The following is a 17,475-nucleotide window of genomic DNA, read 5'->3' as shown; positions in this document are numbered from 1 at the left end:
CCCAATGAGGACAACCCCAGAAAGGGGAGCCTTTGCTCCAGAGCTGTCATGGAGACACTGCTGCCGACCAGACTGAGGTCCTAGGCAGGAAGTGCTTGGGAAAGAACTCTGCACGCCCGCCCCTCCCCAATACGTGACTTCCGTTACTCCTGATGGTACATGCCATTGGCCAAACCGGCTGTGGAGTGTGATACACTACTGAAGGTTTAAGTCCCCTGGTGCACAGAATAAGGCAAAGAAGGGTAAAAATTCATGGGGGTGGAGGACGGCTCAAATGCAGAATAACCAGCACAGAAAGTATAAAATCAGAAGTAATAAATATTTTAATAAATGTGCAAAGGACTGTCAACTGACCAGCTACAATTTCATTCATCTAGTTATACAATATTATGTGGGACATCTGAAAATGTTTGCTATGAGGCGGCTCAGTTGGTTAAGTGTCCAACTCTTGGCTTTGGCTCAGGTCATGATCTCAGGGTGGTGGGGCTGGGCTCAGTGGGGAGTCTGATCTCTCCCTCTCTCTGCCCCTCCGCCACACTCTCTCTCTCTCAAATAAAATAAATCTTTTAAAAAAATGTTTAATATAATGACGGGTGTGATAAGAGACCCTACTTTTGAACATCTTAAAATCTCTGTGAGAACTTTCTCTCTCTCTCTCCTCTTTGGACTGAGTGTAAGATCCCGGAGTGTTGAATTTGTCTTAGACATTTTGGTATCCTCACCTGTAGCAGAGCCGGATACAACAAGCATTCAATAAATGTTTCATGTTTGAATGAAGGACTGAGTGAATGAAATAATGGCCAAGTGTAGTGTATAATGTTCATTGAGTTTACGCCAGTTTTCACGGCATACAAAATACTTGACTTGGCCAAAGTCAGCTTCAATTTCATATATTTAATTGGTAAAAGGCTAATTTATGTTTTTTTAAAAAGTGTGGGATCGGGATGCCTGGACGGCTCATTTGGTTAAGCGTCTGCCTTCAGCTCAGGTCATGAACGCAGGGTCCTGGGATCGAGTTCCGAATTGGGGTTCTTGCTCAGCGAGAGCCTGCTTCTCCCTCTCCTCTGCAGCTCCCCCTACTTGTGCTCTTTCTCTGTCAAATAAATAAATAAAATCTTTTTAAAAAATGTGGGATCCATTAAGGAAAGACCATATTTGTTTGTTTGTTTTCTGATGGATTTGAATAGCACTTTCTCTTCCGTGAAGTAAGTGTGGCAGATTCTATTAGTTTTAAAATGAAAAAAAGCTGAGTCATGGAAAGATTCTAAGGAAATCTAATTAGTGGATGATAGACTTGGGATTCAAGACAAGCGTTCAGACCTCCTGATACAGCTTTGTCCTTCGACAAGACAGTCTTGTTAGACTAGAGTCTCTCTTCACATCACGGACTTCAATATTTTTCCAAGGAAGTTACTATTTTGAAGTTAGGAAAAGAGGTTTAATGTAATGATCAACAATAACACTAGAAACAATTTATATCTTACTGAGAAGTGTTCTTGGCTTCATAGGGGAAAAAGGGCAATTTATTAGAAACAAGGATCTGAAGATGTTTGTCAACTCAATTACTATGTTAATTTGTTATTTAGTCCCTACTATGTGGATTTTTTTCACTAAAGTGAAAATGCGCCTGGTGAGTTTACCAGGAATACCTCAGATCTCTAGCCTCTGCCAGGTTTAGTTAGGCTTCTGTGTTTTGAGGAGAAAGCAGTGCATGAAGTGGGAAAACTAGAGGGAGTCTTCACTAATCATCCTGAAACGTTAACTTGACCTATGCAATATCATTTCAGTATAAACAGGCGTGCTGATGGAAATCTCGATTCAATTTTGCTTATCTAGGAAAGAAGACCATCTTTTTATTCTGATGGACTACTATTAAATTCTAAAGAAATGTGGGGCACCTGGGTGGCTCAGTGGGTTAAGCTGCTGCCTTCAGCTCAGGTCATGATCTCAGGGTCCTGGGATCGAGTCCCGCATCGGGCTCTCTGCTCAGCAGGGAGCCTGCTTCCCCCCCCCCCCCCCGCCTGCCTCTCTGTCTACTTGTGACCTCTCTCTGTCAAATAAATAAATAAAATCTTAAAAAAAAATTCTAAAGAAATGTACAAAAGGAAGTAATCAAACACTTTCAACACAAGGTATTTTGCTTTGGGTTTGGGCAGGGTGAGGATGACCTATCTTTTTTAAGGTTGTCACAGGTTTTGGGCTGAGTCAGAACTATATGAGCTGATGGACAGAAACAAATCTGAAATTTGAAAACTAATCATGAAAATTTGGATTTTATCAGCCTTAGTTCTTATTCTTTCGTTCAGGTACTCTCCTTCTCATATTTTCATGGCAAAATTAATTGAATGTCCTAATAGTAAGTATTCATTCATCCATTCAGTCATTTAACAGATATTTACCAAATTCCTATTATGTTCAAGGTGCTGCCATATAATGTAAAAGAAACAGTGATAGTCTGACCTATGCTAACAGCATTAAAAAGCAGTCTAAAGTTTATTTTGGCAAAGTGGGAAAAGGAAAGGCAGAGTATAAGTACATAAAAGTATTATTATTAAATGCTTATACACATAGTCTATATACATAGATACATACATACATACACAAAGTCTTATACACATAGACTATGATGAAAGTATATGATTCAGGACAAGGTAAAAGGGATAGGAAAGGTTTAGGTATATGTATGTTCAGAAGCTGATTCTGCCGCTTATTTGCCATTTAATACTCAATTTCCTCATCTATAAATTGAGAATAAGGGCACCTACCTCAAGAACATTGTGAAAGAATAAGATGAAGATTGACAATTTATATGTAAAGAGGCTAGCAGAATTCTCAGCACATGGTAGCTGTCATCATTATCAATAACTCATAGTTAATGTAACAGAGTCACACTTCTATACATGCTTTGATGAACATAGTTACTGATAAGATGTTCTGATACAATGTGAAGTACGTTTTTAGAGAAAGGGCTTTAGTAATTTCCTATTAAAAACAGGAATATGGGAAATAGATGAGGTGCCTGTCAGACAGGCAATCGAACACAATCAGAGTAGTATTTCTACAACTTGATAGAGTCCATAGATGTAAAAAATGCATAAGTGATGACCCAAGTCTTTCTAATATAGAATGTAGAGATGAATTTCAAATATTTCCATTGCATCAGGATTAGAAAGACAATTGCCAGTAATTAAAAATCCCTCCAAGCCCTGCTCTAGCCCATGCTAAGGGTTTGCTTAGATTTAACCTGTTTAATTTTTTTCACTTAAAGATACCTTTCTGGCTTTTAAAAACATTTTTGAACCTTCATCTTGGACCATTTCAACATTCCCTTCTATATGGTATATATTACACAATCACTGAGGCCAAATCTTTCTTTAATATTTGCATAACAGTGGCCTAGGTTTTCTGTTTCACTTTAAAGTTTCTATGAAATTTGCACTAACATTTATTTCTGCTGTTTGATTTTGTGCCAGTCGTCCATCCTTAGATACAGTTAAAAAATCCTTGGGGCGCCTGGGTGGCTCAGTGGGTTAATGCCTCTGCCTTCAGCTCTGGTCATAATCCCAGGGTTCTGGGATGGAGCCCCATGTTGGGCTCTCTGCTGAGCAGGGATCCTGCACCACCCCCCGCCCCGCCCCGCCCCGCCTCTGCCTACTTGTGACCTCTGTCTGTCAAATAAATAAATAAAATCTAAAAAAAAAAATCCTTTAATTTGGCCTTTGTTTAATATTGCAGAAGCCCTATATGAAAATAATTTCTGTGTTGTGGAAAAATGAATATATTCTGCTTTTTTTTTTTTTTTAGTTTTAGGTTTCAATTTCCTAATTATGATTTTAAAAATACAGTATGCCCTATATACTAAGTTAAGGCGATCACAAATGAAAAACCCACAGCCAGCTTTTCAGAGTTGGAGAGAGAAGGCCTGCCAATGGGTTACCTTTTGCTAACACAGCACATTGTATTATTTTTCAAACAAAAGTTTTAAATCTGCTTATATCCAACCTCACAACGAGGGATGTTTTTCTCCAGTTTTGTTTGCTACATTCTGTGCGGGGAGAGTCATGGGCTGTTTCGGGGTTATTTTTACGACCGCCCCTTCCCCTCCGTGCGACCTCCACCACCTGCACAACCGCTCTCCTCTGGGCGAGGAAGATACTGCAGAGGAGACCCCAAAAGGCATTCTCGAGGACGCTCCCAAGTACTCTCAAACCAGCGAGCAAATTATTTCCCCCTCCGGGTTAACCTAGTCCCGTTAGCTCAAGCCTGGGTTTAGAGGAACAACTAAATTCAGAATGTGGAGCTGGAGGGGAATGCGTGGCAAAAACCCATGGGGGAAAAAACTGTTTCAAGGAATATGCGGCAACCCGCGGAGGAGTGGCTTTGCTCATGCTGCTCTAAAGTTGCATTTTCCTTGTTCATCGAACTTGCTTTAGTTCCTAGGAAAGCGCCTGGCTTTTCGGTGCGTGGCCAGTGTGGGTGGTGACCGAAGAGTCAAAGGCGATAGCCAAGGGGAGCGAGTTCCTGCGATGGAACTTGACGCGGACCCCGGGGTCTCAACTGGGGGCCCATCATAGTCTTGGGTGCATGCCACTGGCTTCTTTTTGGCGGGAGGGCAGATGGTGGGGGGAGGATGGAGGAAAACTACCCAGGGCTTTCCTGGGCTTGCAGCGTCCAGTCGCCTGCCGCAGCTCACGCTGCCTTCCGGCGGAGCCCCCAGCTCGGGCCCCGCACGCGGCAGCGGTCATAGGGCGTGTTTGCGGCAACCGCAGGGCACGCGGGCCAGCCGGGGCGGGGGCGGGGCGGTGGTGGCGGTTGCGGGGCATGCGCGGCTCCGCGCGCGGCTTCTCAAACATGGCGGCGGCGGTGTGAAGACCGGTACCGGCTCGCGGGACCAGTGTGACAATTTGGCTCCTTTCGCCGACGAGACCCGAGGTGCGTGGCGACTCCGGGCCCCGTGAGGAGCAGAGAGGCGGAGCCGTTGCATCCGGTCTCTGGTCGTTGTCCGAGGGCGGGCGGGTGGCCGGGCGCCCTCCGCTGCGCGTCCCGCGCGAGTAACGCCCCCTTACCGCCCCGCGGGGTCCGGCCTTAGCTCGGCCCCGCACCCCAGTTGCCCACCTTTGGCAGCCTCACCCCAGAGGCCAGGGCTCCCCTGCCCCACCTAGCGCTCTCCACGACGCCCCACAGCTGCTTTTGCGCAGCCCCTCGCATTCCCCCGGGGCCCCGTCGCCAGTCACGGGCCCATCCCTTGCGCCGCGTTTGGTTGCCGTGTCGCTCTCTAGACGCCCCCTGACCCGAAGCGCGGACTGCACGCTCCTGAGCATCCTCTTGCTGTTGGAGGAGCTGGGCTGGGGGGCCGGCCTGGGGCCCCGGGGCAGCGCGGGAGGGCGGTGGGGCTAAGGAGCAGCAATGACTTTGCGTGGTTTGGGCTGAAGCCCGCCCGGTTGCCTTCTGAGGAGTTGTGAGATAACTTTTGGAGTTTGGGAGGGAAACGTTAGCCCGGAAGGATGCGCCTGTGGCGGAGCGCGGGCTCGGTCCCGGTGCCAGGTGCCCGTCGGACTCGCGCCCCGGGGACCTGGGCGGCTGAGGCTTGGCTGGGGCGGGGGCGGGGGGTGGTGGCGGCGCCGGTGGCTCGCCCTCGGGGGAGAAGTGGGGCGGGAGGGCGCGGCCCTCCTTGCTTGTGTGTGTGAGGGGGAGGTGGGGTTAGAAAGGGGGGCTCCAACTCTTCCGAGGAGCTACAGGGCAGCCGCGGTGCTCTCGCGGCATGACCTGGTCTAGGGACCATTGGTGCTTTTAAGGCACAGCGTTCTTGCTTTTTCCACCTGACTAGTGGTTGTGCTGCATCCTGGTGTAAATCGCCAAATCGCTAGAGGAAGAGCGAGAAGGTGTATTTAATAGATTTTGCGCCTTGAGGTTATACAGAGCTTTGAGGTCTGTAATTTGCCCCCTCCCCCGGCCCCCAATGTTTGGCCAGCACCGGTATTTACACATCCTCATTTAAGACTATTGCTGTTTTTAAAGATTGTAAAGCATTTGTTATTCTTTACAAGGTGTGATTATAATTTGAATTTAGCCTTTATCTTGAAGAATTATATTAGCTTTTATGAATGATGTGTTAAGGTGACTTTAGGATATCTCTGGAAAGTGAATGGATCTGTGAGTAGGGGGAAGTTAAGGCAGGGAAAGTGGATACTTATGATCATATGATTTATAAAATTTTCAGGGATAGTTTCCTTTACCAAAACAACTGCACACGCTGCTGCATTTTTAATGCTCCCAGAGCTATTAATATTTCTGCTTTGGGGAAACAGTATTATATGATGTATATCATTTATGGAATAAAACTTCCTATGACAAGCAGTTGTATTATAACAATAGTTCATAGATTCATCTAATTCTTTTCAAAAGCAGGGCTTGGGATGTTCTTCAGTAATCACAGTTTTGCCTTTCTTGCCATTCTTTTTTAAAATTACTCATTAAATAACGTATTTCCAGGGATGAAATTTTTTTTTTGTCAGTCTTTGGTTTTGTATATTTAATGGGAGGAATGCAAAAGTAAGCTTTTGGAAAAAAGTCCAGTTGGGATTTTGAGAAAGGAGTGAATTTATGAGCACTCACCTGATGCTTTGTATTTGTTTGGCTGTAGTTTTATCCACAGTCTTCAAAACAGTCTGAAAGATCTTTTCAAAAACATAAACACATTTAAAACAGCTCAAACTTTTAAATGAATATCACATGTATCACAACCTTATAAACTTAAGGGTGTGTACCTGTTTCCTTTAGAGAACCTGATTTGTTTTGAAATTGGAAAAAAAGATTAGTGTAACTGAACTACATTATGTGAGGTTGCTTTAAAGCTAATGATGTCATAATATGTACAGAAGTCATTGGAGTCAGCCTTAGAGAGGTGGTATCAGTTTTTCTCATGAGGCAACTGGTCAGTCTTTTTGTTTCAATCAATACATCTTTTTGAAGTGCCTGTGTTGTCTGTAGTATGGAGTTTAGTTAAAGGTGCATTTATTCAGAGGCTGTGAATGTTGGCTTCTGGGTGTTTAAGGCTACCCATCAGCAGTTTATTCCTGAAAATTTCAAAGTTATAGCTAAGAAAATGAATATGAATGTAAAACAAGTAGTTACTTTGTTTCAAGGGCAAATTCAGGGAATCGGTATTTTGGTTATAATTCTCTAAATAAAATTCTGGGTGTAACTGTGAATTATTTCTTACTTGGGTTGATATTAACTTTGTGTGTCTTTTTGATTAAATAAAGCTATACATTTTTGTGAGATTATTTTCTAGGTCAAACATAAATACAATGTTTAGGCTTGGGAAGAAAAATGAATGACTGGTATAAATTGAAACCTATGTGCTCCAGGGATTGAGGTTTTTTTTTTTTTTTTAAATGCTAAACAACTTCACTTCTATGACCAAGTAAGTAGTTTAGTTTATAACCAAATATTAACTGACTCATAATTTAGAGCACTTTCTTTTTTCAAAATGTTTCAAAAATCTCTGAGCTAAAAAGTAACAAGGGTTAAGATGGCCAGCTATAAGCCAGATGTGACTTTCATTTTATTTTGGGTTTGTTCCTTTTTAGCTGCCTGACTGTTCCCCCCAGATGCTTCCTATCTCCCCTCTTCCTGCCCCCCCCCCCATTCCCTTTGCTGTTGGTGTCTGTTTCCGCATCAGTGAAATGATCAGGGTAATCCTGCGCTGCCTCCCTGAGAAATAATTGATGATAATAAAGTGCCTTGAAAGGGCTGAGTAAATACCAAGTCTTTTGAATGAAAATGACGTAGCCTCTTGTTGCATTTAAGGAAAATCCAAATCCCAATTTTAGTTTGAGCTCTTGATGGGGGGATTTCACTTGAATATTTTATTGCCCTTCTCTTTGGGTTAAATGGAATGCTTGTGTAACTTTAGTAACTGGAACGCTGGAAGATGCAAGGGATCCTCTGCTATTTGAGTTATTAGTCGTCTCTAGTCTTTTTTTTTTTTTTTTTTTTGCCAGGTTACCCTGTCTGCTCCCCTTTTCCCCTTTATGCCAGCTCTATTCTGATTCCAGCTGTGAATGGAAATCTGAGGTCATTTTTCTCTTTTAGTTCACCTCTCTGGGAGTTTCTTTGTCTCCTCATAGTCATATTCCTGGTTTATAGGATACACAAGATAGAACAGCGTGAGCTCTGCCAGCCATCAGTGTTAGAGCCGTGAGGCTGTGGTTGTGAATTTAGGTCTGGCATTGCCTGGAGATGTTTTGTAGCTTGGAGTGAGCAAGTCAAGTACCCCTAAGAATTTTAAGAACATTATTGATGTCTGAAAATTACTACATAATATCTTATGATTTGAAGGTATAGATAGTTAATTTCAGGAACCAAAATCCTGGAAATTTTGAAAATGGCTGATGTTGATGATTTTAAAAGAAAAAGTTCACCCTTCCCTGGCTTAGGGTTTTAATATTTGTGATCCTTTTTTCTTAGGGAAATAGTTGAAAGAAACCACTGCTGTTTATCTTATGTTAGAATGAGTTGGTATAATTTAGTGGTAAGTGTTCTAAGGCTTTAACTAGTTTGGACTTTGGTTACTCTAAGTAGAGAAATGCCTTTATTATAGTGATAACATCTCATTTTTAAAAAGATAGCAGAAGTGATGGTTCTTAAAGCCAGGTAACTTGAAAAAAATTTTAAAAACCATCTGAGATTTACAATGTGCATATATATAGTCTTTATTTTTTGTGAGTAAGGCATTTTTGCTTATTTTGTCTTTATGTTGTCTAAGTAAACCTTGGCTACCTTGGAAATAATAATACAAGTGATTTTTATGCCAAATGGTTTCTACTAGACATAGATCCCTTAACCTTCCCCTACTTTCATTTTTTGGGCATGTGGTGGAAAGGTTTTGACATAAAAAATGAGGGATATCTTGTTGCCTGAAAAGTGAAAGATTTGAGAATCCTTTAAGCAGTTTATATGATGGTGCTATTCAATTTAATTTTGTACTCATTTCCTTAAGCTGGATGAATTCCTTATTTAACCAAGGAGAAAAAAAAAAGAATAAGCTTTTATTATGAGTAAAGAGCTGAGAAACATTTGAAGATAACATTTGACTACCTACTACTTGTGACCTGTGTTTATGGCTGTGGTTCTGCCCCTTCCTAAGTTTATAGGAGCAAATTGTTGTAAGAGCGGAAAGAGAGTGCCCACCTTTTGTGGTAATGCGCCATTGTAAACTTCAGAAGGGACAGGGATATATTGCAATTCTAGGGCATACCTTTAGGATACTTTCTTTTCTCAGGGAAAAGTTGGTGGGACTCTCTTTGTTTCTTGTCTTCAGAATACATATTTGATTTTTCTCAACCTCTGTTTCTCATAAGAATTAACGGGTGCAGAATTCTAGTCATAAAGAGTTTCATTTGCTTGGTATGTACCTTGTAACCTTGATGTAGTCTTTTAAATTCATTATTTGTATTGAGAGAGTTCTTATTTTCTTTATCATTTGGTCAGTTTTCTCACCTTTCATCATTCTTAGCTAGTTTAAGATTTTGTTTATATTTTTAGTTTTAAGTTGACTGTGGTTGAATCATGTGTTTTTTCTGTTATCTTCTCTGTACAGTTGTAAACATGAGGTTTTTGCTGTGAAACTGTTGTCTTTTTTCTTCCATTTGAAAGGTTTAAAGTATTATTTGGAGTAATTCTCAATATACTTTAATGTTACTTGAAAAATAATGATCAATATTATCTTTATTTTTTATTGACTTGGTAGAGTTTCATAAATCTATTCAAATGAAACACATTATCTTTGGTAGTTATTAAAAGTATTAAAATGCAGTACTTGATACTGGTAAGTACCTTTAAATATTGTTTTAGATTAGAATCTGTTTTGAGATTTTTTTGGGGTTGAGATTTTGAGAGGTTCTAGAAATACTTAAATGAATAATTTACTGACACCTGCCTCACGTTTTAAGTATTGTCAGGGATGTTTAGTTTTCTGGTCACTTCAGACTGTGGTTTATTGCATGCTTTTCTGTAGTCTGTTGTCTAGCAGGGATTGTTGTTGTCATCATTTCCATTATTTCTTATAGGGCTGGTGTTAGAAACCATAAATCTAGACTGCTGTGATAATAGGAACAGGCTGTAACCTGACCCAGTTCTTTTGTCAAAATGTCGCACTGAGAGCTGCCTGTAACAGTAAATTGACATGCCCTGCTATTAACTTCAGTCCTCTGCAAATGTTGGTGGGCAGCAGGTCTTTGGGCCATTAGCCTGTGGCTGTGCTTTAAAACCTTAGGAATTTACAACTATAAACTGGGATTTGGGCAACCCTTGACTTGTCTTTCATTTATCTGTTTTCTGACATAACATACTTAAGTAAATGCATAACTTTCAGATAAATTGTTTTAAAATTGCAAGTAATTATTTCAACTGTAAGCTATAATTTTTGAGATAAATTAAACATTCTTAAAAATAGTTATTTTCTTGATTTTGTTTTGTAATAGAAAAAGATTAATTTCTAATTTTGGGGGTGCACTTTACTAAAGCATAATTTAAATTGCTCTTCTAGAAACCCTACTTTCCTCTAGGTGGCTAGATTTGATAAATCCTCACTACCAAAAATGTTCATTCTTAATATTGGTTATTCACAATTCAGAGATGGAATTTTATTGTTAAAGGTAATTACACCATTAGAATTCAGAGCTTTTTTTTCTGATTACTTTTATAGATATGTCAGAGAATGGGAAATTTGATTATTTACTTGAGTGAATTGAGTAGGAGTTTGTGAAATCCTTAAGTAATGAATCATGTCCAATTCCAACAAGTTATATATGGCTATATGATGGATATATAAATTTTTTCCTATCCTCTATTAGGATAATAACTATTACCAGAAACAAAAAAAAAGTTAAAAGAGCCAGCTGCTCTTTGTCAAAGGAAAATATACAACTCTAATGTATTTCACTTTAATCAGTCTGAGTTTTTGCATTTAGGTAGAAATGTGAAGTACTTTTTGCAACCAAAGTAATAAACTATTTTCAAGTCAAAATGAAAAACTTAAAGGTGCTATCTTAATGCAGTTAACTCAGACTTCCCTATCATTCTCTTATATATTGACTGGGCAGCAAAGAAGAGCTCTTTCGTTTGTTATTCAATTTTGAAAACAGTGTCTTTATAACAAGATAGATTAAGAAAGAAAAAAAAGTTCTACTTATGCTATTTCATTAGTATTTTCTGGTGAATTATGTGTGTGTGTAACTTTATCACTTATTCCAACATTTTCTTTAAAACTACCAGCAAGCCTCTGTTAAATAAATAAATAAAATCTTTAAACAAAAGGGAGGGCACCTGGGTGGCTCAGTCATTAAGTGTCTGCCTTTGGCTCAGGTCATGATCCCAAGGTCCTGGGATCGAGCCCCACATCAGGCTCCCTGTTCAGCGTGAAGCCTGCTTCTCCCTCTCCCACTCCCCCTGCTTGTGTTCCCTCTTTTGCTGTGTCTCTCTCTGCCAAATAAATAAATAAAATATTAGAAAAAATACCAGCAAGCATATTTGTGACCCTCTCCTGGCCTTGCAACTTCTTATACTATTGATATACTCAAGGGAATATAATGAAATATTTATGCAACCAAGTTATTTTTTTGTGTAGTGACAGTCTCTTTTCCTTTTTGTATGTGTGAATACTGGTTTAAACGATGTAGTTTAGTTCAGACTGTAATGTAATTGGAATTTATAAACTGAATTCTGGTACAGCATATATTCCTAGCTGTTCTTCTCCCTAAAAAACCACTTACAGTAGTGACCAATTTACACTAAGTACTGACTTTTTGAGAACTCAAATATCCTAGAAATCAAATTCAGAGTAAAAAATTGAAGGTTTATCAGATGTCGGAAGGAAGATGATGTGAGGAATAGGGGACTATCTTAGATCTCACAGAATTTTCTCCTTGGCCCATTGACCTAGACTTGTGTAAATTAAACCATAGTAGATTAAACACTGCAGGAAGGAACAGAGAACAACAGCCAGCACCGCCCCCTGTCCCGCCCCCCTGCAATTTTTTTAAAACCACAATGTCCTGGGACTGTATGGTTTAGGTGTTAAGTAGCCAGTAGCACAGCAGATTATATTTACTTATTTAACAAATATTTGGGGGGCCCTACATGTGAAAGATACTGTAGATAGACAGTGGAGAATACAAAGATGAACCAGACATAATACTGCCCCTAAAAGCTTGTTTCTACCGGGGGAGATAAAGCATGTACACAAATGCAACAGAAGAAATTTTAGCAAAATGGTTAGGTATTCAGGGACCTGTGTCCAATCTAACTGGGTGATCTTGCAGATCTTTGAGCCTTGATATTCTTAACTTTCAAGTGGGCATTAATAATGGTAACAACCCTACAGGCTTTAGATAAGACAAATGTATATAAAGGCCCTAGTAGGGTACCAGACATTTAGCAAGAGTTCAGTAAGTGCCAACTCATAGTATTTATTTTTACCATTTTCATCACTACCATCATTAGACCCTAGGGACCATAATTTTTATTTTCTTATGCCTCATGGATCCATTCTATCCAAAGTGCATGGTGTGTTTCTTTCTCCCTTTCAAAGCATGGACAGTGTATGGGAACCCTGTCTTTTGGGGGTCTTAACAGACTTAGGTTTGAATCATTTTTCTTTCACTTCCAGCTTTCTGATCTTTAAGGATCAGCAGAACTTGGTAATTGCCAAGATACTGGACAAAGGAAGAAGAGAATCAAAGATGACTTCTAATTTAGAAGGATTGGGTATTAGTAATGCTTATTAAAAAAGGAAGCAGAGGAAGAGTCACTTATTTTGAAAGGCAAAAGAGTTTGATTTTTTAAATGTGTAATGTTTGAAGTGGCTGTGAGGCATTTAGACTGGTGTTCAATTGGCTAGACTAGAAATTTTAGAGAGAGTTTGAGATTAGAGATGCTGATGTAGGAGTCATCCACATAGGGATGGTGCATCACCATGGAATACAATGAGAGTCTAGACTCTAAAATTACTAGAATCTAGAAGAAGATACTGACTAGAGAAGATCAATAGGTAAGGCAGGAGGAGGAAGTAGACATAGAGGGATAATAGAGGTGGGACAACCAAAGAACCCGGGGCTCAGAGATGAGAGGTGTCTGGAATGAGGGCTGACCTATTACTCTTGAACTGTCAAGAGAATAAGGACTGAAACACTGAAATGGGGTCTGATGCCTGGGAGGTAAATAGGGTTTTGGAAAGCAGTTGTGGGAAAAGAAGGAAGGTAGTGGCCAGATTGCAAAAAGTAAAGTATCCCAGCAACTCTTTGTATTTTGAGTATTGTTATATTTATTACCAAAATCTTAGTTATCAGGAGATGGTTATTCTGGTAAATGTATAATGTAGTAAGTAGACAATCTTTTTTACACTGATAAAAATTTGTTGTTGTCTCAATTTAAGGTAACTTTACTCTTTCAAAAAATGTGGATTTTAATATCTGCCAGATGGGAGGTTCAGTGAACAAGTCTAATAATAAATGCTTAAGTTTGGACATTATGTATTCCTACCTATGGGACTTCTGTCTGGGAAATATGCAGCAAATTTTGCTGTTGGTACAGGAACAAACTTTCTTCTTCAGCTGTATTTTGTTTGTTCTTATACCTTCTCAGGTTGAAATTCCATATAATTCCACCCATTTTATAACATCTGACCAATGGCTTAAAGTTGAAAAGGGCCCTGGGAGATTTTTTCCTTGTCAGACTTGTTAAGTTCCTTTCCCTGTCAAAATATTTATCCTTATTGACCCTTCACATAGTGGTCTCTAATTAGAGACTCAAGGTGTATTACCTTATCTTCAAAATGAAACAAAACAAAAAAAGAAAAGAAAAGAAAAACAATCTGAAACAAGTAATGGAAAGGCTCTGTAATGGTAGAATTATAGACCCATTAACTTGCTAAATATGCTAAATAGTTCTTTAAAACTGTCTTTCTCTAAGAAAGAAAAATAACCACCTAGAACTTTCTCGATAATCACATAAGATCAATGGGAATTTTAGATTTAATAATTCTACTGTTGGGGCGCCTGGGTGGCTCAGTTGGTTGTGTCTGCCTTCTCAAGTCATGATTCCAGGGTCCTGGGATTGAGCCCCATGTTGGGCTCCCTGCTCAGTGGGGAGCCTGCTTTTCACTCTCCCTCTGCCTGCTGCTCTGCCTGCTTGTGTGTGCTGTCTCTCTTTCTCTCTGTCAAATTAAAAATAAATAATTAATTCCACTATTATTCATTGTTTAATCGTACTGAGAAAATGGCCGAAGACAATGCAGGAATTTTCAAAGCATTTGTTGATCTCTTATCAGCTCTTAATTCTGTAACAAGATACATTCTTCAGAACAAATGGTTTTATAAAAGATCCCAGAATATCAATGCTTGTTCAAAGTTTGCTTAGATACAGCAACTAGATTTAATGTAACTGTGGTATGTTGGTAAAGGAGATGTCAGTGTCAGACACTTACTATAAAATAGTGCTAACCAGGGGTGCCTGGGTGGCTCAGTGAGTTAAGCGTCTGCCTTCTGCTCAGGGCATGATCCCAGGGTCCTGGGTTGGAGCCCTGCATTGGCTCCCTGCTCAGCAGGGTGTCTGTTTCTCCCTCTGCCCCTTTCCCTGGCTCATGCTTGTGGTCTCTCTCTGAATGAATAAATGAAATTTTGAAAAAAAAAATAATGTTTACCCAATACTTTTCTTTTGGCTGATTTATATTTAAAAATATTTTTTTTTTCACACAGTGGAGTTGCTCCTTATATGCATTCAGTGAAGCAACTTCTCTGTATGCTGGCAAAAACAAAACAAAGCTTTTAATTTTTTTTTCTTGACCAAATTTTCTCTTTCATATAACATGGAGAACTACTTTGGGAGTCTTGAGTCTTTCTTAAAAGTGCTGAAGCAGTTCAAAGTATACTGAGAACAAAATGAGGCTTTTCTGTTGTTTCCTGTGCAGACGATGACTTTGTGAGATGCGTTTGTATTTCTAAAAGAATGTTAGCCTCTTAATTTTTTCCAGAAAGACAGCAGCTGTGCTATCTGCATATCTGGTATGTAAGTCATATAGATATGTTGTTAGCTTCACGGCATATCTTTATTTGTGGCACTGGGGATTCAACTATGAGTTGATGCTAGCAGCATTTACCAGTAGACCAGTCTATTCCTTTGGCTTCTATCTATAATCTCTACCTTTGTATTGTGACAAAAAACATAGTTGAATTACAGTGAAATGCTTGCATTTTAAGAGGGATAATAGAACTTTTATGTTTTCTTAAATTACACTCAAAAATAGTTTCTATTAAATTAACCAGCATTCCTTTACATCAAGATCTCTACATATTCCTCCTAGTACTCAATCCTAGGAAAATGTTTATCTTTCTCATTGAATTTGCATTTTTATCTTGTAGTAAAACTTATATAGACCAGAGAGAAATTAACCATTCAGGTTGAGTACTGATTTTTTTCCAACTAGTATCTTTTTATTTGATTTTTTTTTTTTTAAAGGGGTGGGGAGGGACAGAGAGAGAAAGAATCCCAAGCAGGCCCCATGCCCAGCACGGAGCCCAACACAGGGCTGGATCTCCTGACCCTGAGATCATGACCTGAGCCAAAATCAAGAGTTGGTCACTTAACCAACTGAGCTACCCAGGCGCCCCTATTTTCTCTTTTTAATAATAAAAACCCCATCTTTCTCTAAGTATGTTTTTATGTTAGAACTACTAGTCCTTTTTAAAAAATAGCATGGTATAGGGATGCCTGGATGGCTCATTCTGTTGAGCGTCTGCCTTTGGCTCAGGTCCTGATCCCCATGTCCTGGGATCAAGCCCCACATCAGGCTCCCTGCTTCTCCCTCTCCCTCTGCTTGCTGCTCCCCCTGCTTGTGCTCTCTCTCTCTGTCAAGTAGATAAATAAGATCTTAAAAAAAAAATAGCATGGTATAGGATATAACAATTGTATAGAAATGGTGACAGGTTTTGGTGATCAAACAATATTAAAAATGATAAATATGTCATAAACTTAAAAATTATCCCAATGCCCTAGTAAATGTATTTTCATATAACTTGGTGTTTATCACTTTTTTTTTTTTTTTTAAGGGGCAGGGCAGAGGGAGAAGGAGAGAGAAACTTAGGCAGGCTCCACCCCTAGTGCAGAACCTGGTCCGGGCCTTGATCTCATGACCCAGAGATCATGACCTGAGCTGAAATTAAGAGTTGGAAGCTTAATGTACTGAGCCACCCAGGTGCCCCAGTGTTTGTCACTTTTTAGATTACAAAATAAGCACTAATTTTTCTCCTGTTTTGAGTGTAATCTTGAGAATACTGGAGTTTTTCCTTAAGGCATGAACTTTTTTTTTTTTTTTTGGAAGATTTTATTTACTTATTTGAGAGAGACAGAGAGAGAGAGCATGAGTGGAGAGAGAGAAGCAGACTCCCTGCTGAGCAGGGAGCCGGATGCAGGGCTTGATCCCAGGGCTCTGAGATCATGACCTGAGCTAAAGGCAGATGCTTAACTCACTGAGCCCCCCAGGCACCCCAAGGCATGAACTTTTAAAAGGCATTATTGTCCAGTTTTTATTTTCTAAAAATATTGGCTTTATGAATTATAATATGGGCAGAATTTTATTAGATTATTGATATATGGAATTTGGAAAGTATATATTTAAAAGCAGTTCAGGGATGCCTGGGTGGCTCAGTTGGTTAAGCATCTGCCTTCAGCTCAAGTCATGATCGCAGGGTCCTGGGATCCAGTCCCACACTGGGCTCCTTGCTCTGCAGGGAGCCTTCCCCTTCTGCCTGCTTTTCCCTCTGCTTGTGTGCTCTCTCTCTGACAAATAAATAAATCTTAAAAAAAAAGTGGTTCAAATGTATATTGTGTATGGATTTACATATGTGATTTTTAACAATTGAAGGGATATACACCAGATGGTTAACAGCAGTTATTGTTTTATGGTAAGGTTATAGGTGATTTTTTCCCCTCCTTTTCTTATCTGTCTTATAATTTTATTTTATTTTATTTTTATTTATTATTATTTTTTAAAGATTTTATTTGACAGAGAGACACACAGGAAGAGAGGGAACAAAAGCAGGGGGAGTGGGAGAAGCAGGCTTCCTGCTGAGCAGGGAGCCCAATGCAGGACTCCATCCCAGGACCCTGGGATGATGACCAGAGTTGAAGGCAGGTGCTTTATGACTGCGCCACCCAGGTGCCCCATCTTATAATTAAAAAAAAAAAATTTAAAAATGAAGGAAGGTTAATCATTCATTTGATTTTACATCTAGTGCCTAGATTGAAGGAGAATTTACACATTTGTGTGGTACCTGGGTAGCTCAGTCAGTTGAGCATCCTACTCTTGATTTCAGAGGGTGCTCAGATTGAGTCCGCATTGGGCAGCTGCACTGGGAGTGGAGCCTGCTTAAGATTCTCTCTCTCCCTCTCCCTCTGTTCTTCCCTTACCACTGC

General features: G+C 39.9%; 1 protein-coding gene and 1 pseudogene across 2 annotated transcripts in view; both read left to right on the top strand.

The window, feature by feature from the left end:
• Positions 1 to 4,574, top strand: part of LOC308336999 (elongation factor 1-alpha 1-like) — a 73,623-nt pseudogene extending 69,049 nt beyond the window's left edge. The window contains exon 5 of the transcript in view: positions 4,434 to 4,574. The product of the transcript in view is annotated as an elongation factor 1-alpha 1-like (transcript). The remainder of the gene's footprint in view (positions 1 to 4,433) is intronic.
• A 253-nt stretch (positions 4,575 to 4,827) lies between these two features.
• SCML2 (Scm polycomb group protein like 2) overlaps positions 4,828 to 17,475 on the top strand; it is a 94,409-nt gene continuing 81,761 nt past the window's right edge. Inside the window, exon 1 of the mRNA XM_080795387.1 lies at positions 4,828 to 4,932. The gene's annotated coding sequence lies outside the window, so the exon portion shown is untranslated. The remainder of the gene's footprint in view (positions 4,933 to 17,475) is intronic.

This window comes from Martes martes (assembly GCF_963455335.1).
Source record: "Martes martes genome assembly, chromosome: X".
NCBI lineage: Eukaryota > Metazoa > Chordata > Mammalia > Carnivora > Mustelidae > Martes > Martes martes.
The sequence above is the reverse complement of the archived record's forward strand: the minus strand, read 5'-3'. Positions and strand labels throughout refer to the sequence as shown.